This window comes from Papio anubis, chromosome 4 (genome assembly GCF_008728515.1).
Source record: "Papio anubis isolate 15944 chromosome 4, Panubis1.0, whole genome shotgun sequence".
Taxonomy (NCBI): Eukaryota; Metazoa; Chordata; class Mammalia; order Primates; family Cercopithecidae; genus Papio; species Papio anubis.
Genome location: NC_044979.1, coordinates 99,766,418 through 99,771,893, shown reverse-complemented (window position 1 = coordinate 99,771,893; position 5,476 = coordinate 99,766,418).

The window sequence follows — 5,476 nt, the reverse complement described above, 5'->3', positions numbered from 1 at the left end:
GAGGTGTGCAAATGTATGGAGTGTTTCTGGAATCCACATTGGAACACCACCACCACCACCACCATAAACAACAAAACCCCAAAACAAAAACAAAAAAACTCCACAACCCTCAGGAATGCAAAGACAATTTGTTTGCAAAGTTTTCCTTGGCGTTTCCCCAAATTTATCGAGAATGACCTCTATTAGCAGCCAGACTCTATGACTTATTATCACCATTTAAATCATTGGACCGGTGTTTCCTAAAGGACATTCCAGGAATTACTAGCTCTTAAAGATAGGTATTACTGGCCAGGCACAGTGGCTCACGCCTGTAATCCCAACACTTTGGGAGGTCACGGCGGGCGGATCATTTGAAGCCAGGAGATGGAGAGCAGCCGAACTAATATGGCAAAACCGTGTCTCTACTAAAATTACAAAAAGTAGCTGGGCATGGTCGCATGCGCCTGTAGTCCCAGCTACTTGGGAGGCTGAGGCGGGAAAAATCACTTGAACCTGGGAGGCGGAGGTTGCAGTAAGCTGAGATTGCGCCACTGCACTCCAGCCTGGGCAATAGAGAAAGACTCTGTCACACACGCAGGCAAAAAAGATAGATATTATTTAAAGAAACGCTTTCAAGGTAAAAGAAGTTCAAGAAATACTGTCTTAAACGTGACTTTACAGGTTTATTGATTTCAGGACCTCCCAATGTGCTGCTATGCAATGCAAATATCTAAGAGTAAGATATGGAATGTAGTCTGGGGACTCCTTTTCCCAGCAACATAGTGAACCAGCATCCTAAAAAGAAAATTATCTTCACAAAACACCTCAGAAACTCTGGACAAAATACAGAATTGTATATACGTGCTTGAGCAAAATTAGAGGAATCTTCATGGGAAAAAACAAAGAAGAAAAAAACTGGACCAGTAAGCTAGTTATGTGTCTGCCTGTCTAGTGGCAGGCAGGTTAAATAGGTCTAATCTCTCTGATTTGCAAGCCCACATTTTTCAAGAAGAAGGTTATAATACTAAACTATATATGTGTAGTGCTTTTTAAATTTACAAAGTACTTATCACTAACATTAGGAAAGTGGCAATCGGGACATGACTTAACCTGGAATGCAGATGTCCTGCCCCCAGTCCCTCACACGATGTTATTTATGTATGCAAAACATACAGAAATGTAAGTGGCACAGGAGAAGAATAAATATCTACTGGTTTTGCCAGGCCAGCATTTGTTTTTCTTCCTTCTGTTAAAACCTCCCAGTTTTGCTCTGGGGAGCTGTCTTTTTGAATATAGTGTTGTTGGAATGGTCAATCATAGTGCTGAGGGGCAGTCATGGGAGCCAAGTAGAGCCTCTTACCATGGGTTTGAATCTTGGGAGCAGGATCTCAAAGTGGGGTAAGGCAACATCTTTAAGCTGTTGCATCCTTGATTCTTATGGACACCTTGGTTCTTATCTTTTCTGAGGCTACTGCATTTCATTGAATTCTGTGATCCAATCCATATGCTTTCATTAGTTTTATTTCCTCAACTTAGCCAGAGTTTGTTTCTGTTGCTTGCAGTCAAAGATCTCTAACAGGTTAAAGTTATATCTATACAAATGTAGATGATGATTATTATTATACATTCGTGTGAACCACTGAATTTTTTCCTATTTGTCCTACATTTTGCAGAATGGTAGTATGTGAAAAACTTCTCCCAGGGTCAGGATTAGGGAGAGTCAGGGTGGTGTCTAGGGTGCAAAACTGAAGGAGGTGTGTACTCTCGGATTCTTGCAAGAGTGGAAGAGGTACTTAGGGGCAGTTATTTCTTAAGGGCCCGAGAGAAGCACTTACCTCTGCATTAAAGTGAGCCAACCCTACAATGTACGCATCATAAGCAAATAAAAGGTTTGGAAATCCCCCATGAAGTATCCTTACCTCCATTGCCTGTTCAGAGATTGCCCCTTGGAGAGGGAGGAGCAGACATTATTCCAAAGAGATTTTTGATATGAGGGTCTTGGGAATTTCTTTTTAAAGTTTCATACATTTATTGAGAATTATTTTAAGGGGAGTGGTTCTCAACTCTGGCCACCCAGTAGAGTCATCCAAAGAAATCTTACAAAACATCCAAAGCTTTGGTCCCACCCTCCAGAAAATTGAATCCGTGTGGTCTGGGGAGGACCCGGTGGATCAGCTCCCCAGGTGATGATCTCACGTCCAGATGGAGTTGAGAACCAGTGCTGTGAGTACACTGCGTCATCTACATTCCCCGGAAGCTCTGAACTAGGCCCATAGCAGAAGCCTGGAGCCATAGGGACGGGGCAGCTGAAGAGTTACTTCCGTATCATAGGATAGAATTAAAAATCGAATTCCTCTCTTACTAGATGTATGACTTGAGCCAATTACTTAGATTCCTTTTCTGTACAATAAGGATAATGATGTTTCCAAAACTAACAGTATTGGCTGGGCATAGTGGATCACGCCTATAATCCCAACACTTTCGGAGGCCAAGGTGGGAGGACAGCTTGAGGCCATGAGTTTGAGAACTGCCTGGAAAACATAGTGAGACCCCATCTCTATAAAAAAGTTAGCCATGTGTGGTGGCACATGCCTGTATTCCCAGCTACTTGGGAGGCTAATGTGGGAGGATCACTTGAGCTTGGAAGGTACAGGCTGCAGTGAGCCACTCCATTCTAACCTGAGTGACAGAGTGAGGCCCTGCCTCAACAAACAAAACAAAACAAAACCAAAACCAGAAACCTTACAGAGATGCTGTCCCAAAAAACAAACAAACAAAAAACCCAAAAACATACAGTATTGTTGTAGGGATTAAGTGAAGTGACATGTGTGAAGCACTTAGTGCAGTGTCCAGCATGTTAAAAAATGCTAGCCTTCAATTTCATCCCAGGTACCCCAGGATTAAGTTAGGCTAGGCACCCACTCCCTGACAAGGCACAGAGGTTCTCATGTGTTTCTGGCCACTTATGAAGTAAAGGGTGTTCCTTTAACCGGGTACCACTGAGATGTGCAGCACTCTGTGGCTGCAGACCCTGAGTGTCAGTGTGCATCATTTCCTGATAGGTACGAAGGCTTTTCCTGGGGTAGCAGTCCCAAAAGCACAGTAGCTTCTGACCTGGGAGTCTGGCACAGTTCCAGCCAAGCAGCTCTGTAGAGCTGAGGAAGCGAGGGCCAGTGGGACTACTTACGTTTCTTTCTAGCTGCTCCCTGGGCTGTGGGGCAGCCTTCCTCCCTTGGTTTCACTTTCTTAATTTCAGTCTCTAAGGCTCAGCCTTGAAACTCCAAAGCTGATGCAGGTCGCCCTCTCTAACCCCTGTCGGAAATTTTGCACAGGGGAAGGGAACTGAGGAAGTCACAGAAATTCATGGGGGTGCCAGGCCCACACATACCTGCCTGTGGGCTGAGTGGATTGGCAATGACAATGGTGACAGCTGACATTTACTGATGCTGTGTTCCAGATGCTACGTCTCCATTTCTCAGATGAAGAATCTAAGTCTCAGGGCCTCATCCAAAACCATACAGCTGATAAGCAGTAGAGTTGGGATCTAAGCTGAGGGAATTTTACTCTAGAACTCACAGTATTAACCACAGTCCTTTCTTGGCTTATATTTCTAAGGTGCATGCTGAAACTTTTTTTTTTTTTTTTTTTGAGATGGGGTCTCACTCTGACACCCAGGCTGGAGTGCAGTGGGGTGATCTTGGCTCACTGCAACCTCCGCCTCACAGATTCAAAGGATTCTCCTGCCTCAACCTCCCGAGTAGCTGGGATTACAGACACATGCCACCATGCCCGGATAATTTTTTGTATTTTTAGTAGAGACGGGGTTTCACCATGTTGCCCAGGCTGATCTGGAACTCCTGACCTTAGGTGATCTGCCCGCCTTGGCCTCCCAAAGTGCTGGAATTACAGGTGTGAGCCACCGTGCCCTGCCTATAACCATTCTTTTTTAGGGAGGTGTGGTATATGGCAATACACTGGATCTGTAGTCAGGATTTGAAGAGGGGAGAACAGACCAGTATAATTCTTCAGTATTTGCTTGTGAAGGCACCATGCATTGTGCTCAGTAGTGGTGACTGGAGAGAGAGCTGGGAGGGGCACAGGCAGCAAGGTCCCTGCTTAAAGACAGTTATCTAGTTTGGAGAAACTTAGCTGGATAGTCAATTCTTACATGCATTTGGCAAGCACTTATCATACACTGTAAAGACGCAATGTGTCTAGCTCGTTAGAGGATGGGCTCTGGAGTCAGACTCCTGGCTTTGAACCCCAACTTTCTTGCCATTTTCAAATGATACTGGAGAAGTCGCAAAACCTATTTCTGTCTCAGATTCCTCCCCAGTAAAAGTGGGATATTAATAGTACCTCCTTTGGCTTGATATGAAAATTCAATGAGTTGATACATGCAGAACATCTTAGAACAGTGACTAGCTTAGAGTAAATCTTCAGTAATTGTAAACTGTGATTACACTATGTTTTTGGCACTGAAGCCACATCGTGGTGAGTAAGACAGTGCCTGACCTCAAGAAGCTCAGAGTCTAGTAATGGAGACAGGTAAACAAATACTTGCAAAGTGTGTGGTGCAAGAGAGGTGTGATAGGTGGGCAGGAGTCTGCAGCAGGCACATCTGACCCATCCTAGGTGTGTATGGTGCAGAGAAGTTAGCTTAGGCTTTCTAGGGGCACTGATGTCTGGGCTGACTCTTGCAGGGCAGGGAGCTATCAGGGGGAGCTGCAGCGATCCAGCTGGGGGCTGAGCAGGAGCTGAAAGTGAGCAGCTCACATCTCTAGGATTGCCAGATTTAGCAACGGAAAGTACAGGATGCCCTATTAAATGTGAATTTCAGATAAAATAATGAATAACTTTTAAGAATAAGTATGTGTCATGCAATATTTTTAATATAAGTATGTCCCAAATATTGTATAACCACACAAATTATTCATTGTTTATCTGAAATTCAGATTTCACTGGGCATCCTATGAAAAGTCTGGCAATTTTCTCTGTCCACATTTAGGAAGGTGTAGTGTGTTTCAGAGCAGCTGGAGTGATGCAAGGAAGAAAGGCAGAGTGGGCCGGATGGGACTGAGAGGCACGCAGGAGGCAGTTCATAAAAGACCTATGCTATGTTAAGGGATTTGGATTTTATCCTGAAATTAGTGATGAGCCCTTAGAGAGCTTTAACCACAGGGACGTGAAACCACGGAGACAGCAGTGTCAGGCACGATGAAATGAGTGTCAGTTTCTATGGCTGAATAGAAAATTACTCCAAATTTAGAGTCTTAAACAGTAAACATTTATTATCTCCCAGTTTCTGTGGCTCAGGAATTCAGAGGCAACTTAGCTGAGTGGTTCTGGCTGAGGTTTCTCATGAGGTTGTAGACAAGATGGTGACCAGAGTGGCAGTTATCTAAAGGATGCACTGGAGCTGGAGAATGTGCTTCTAAGGTGACTCACTCTAATGGTTGGGAAGGCACTGCTGGTTGTCAGCAGGAGAGCTCAGTTC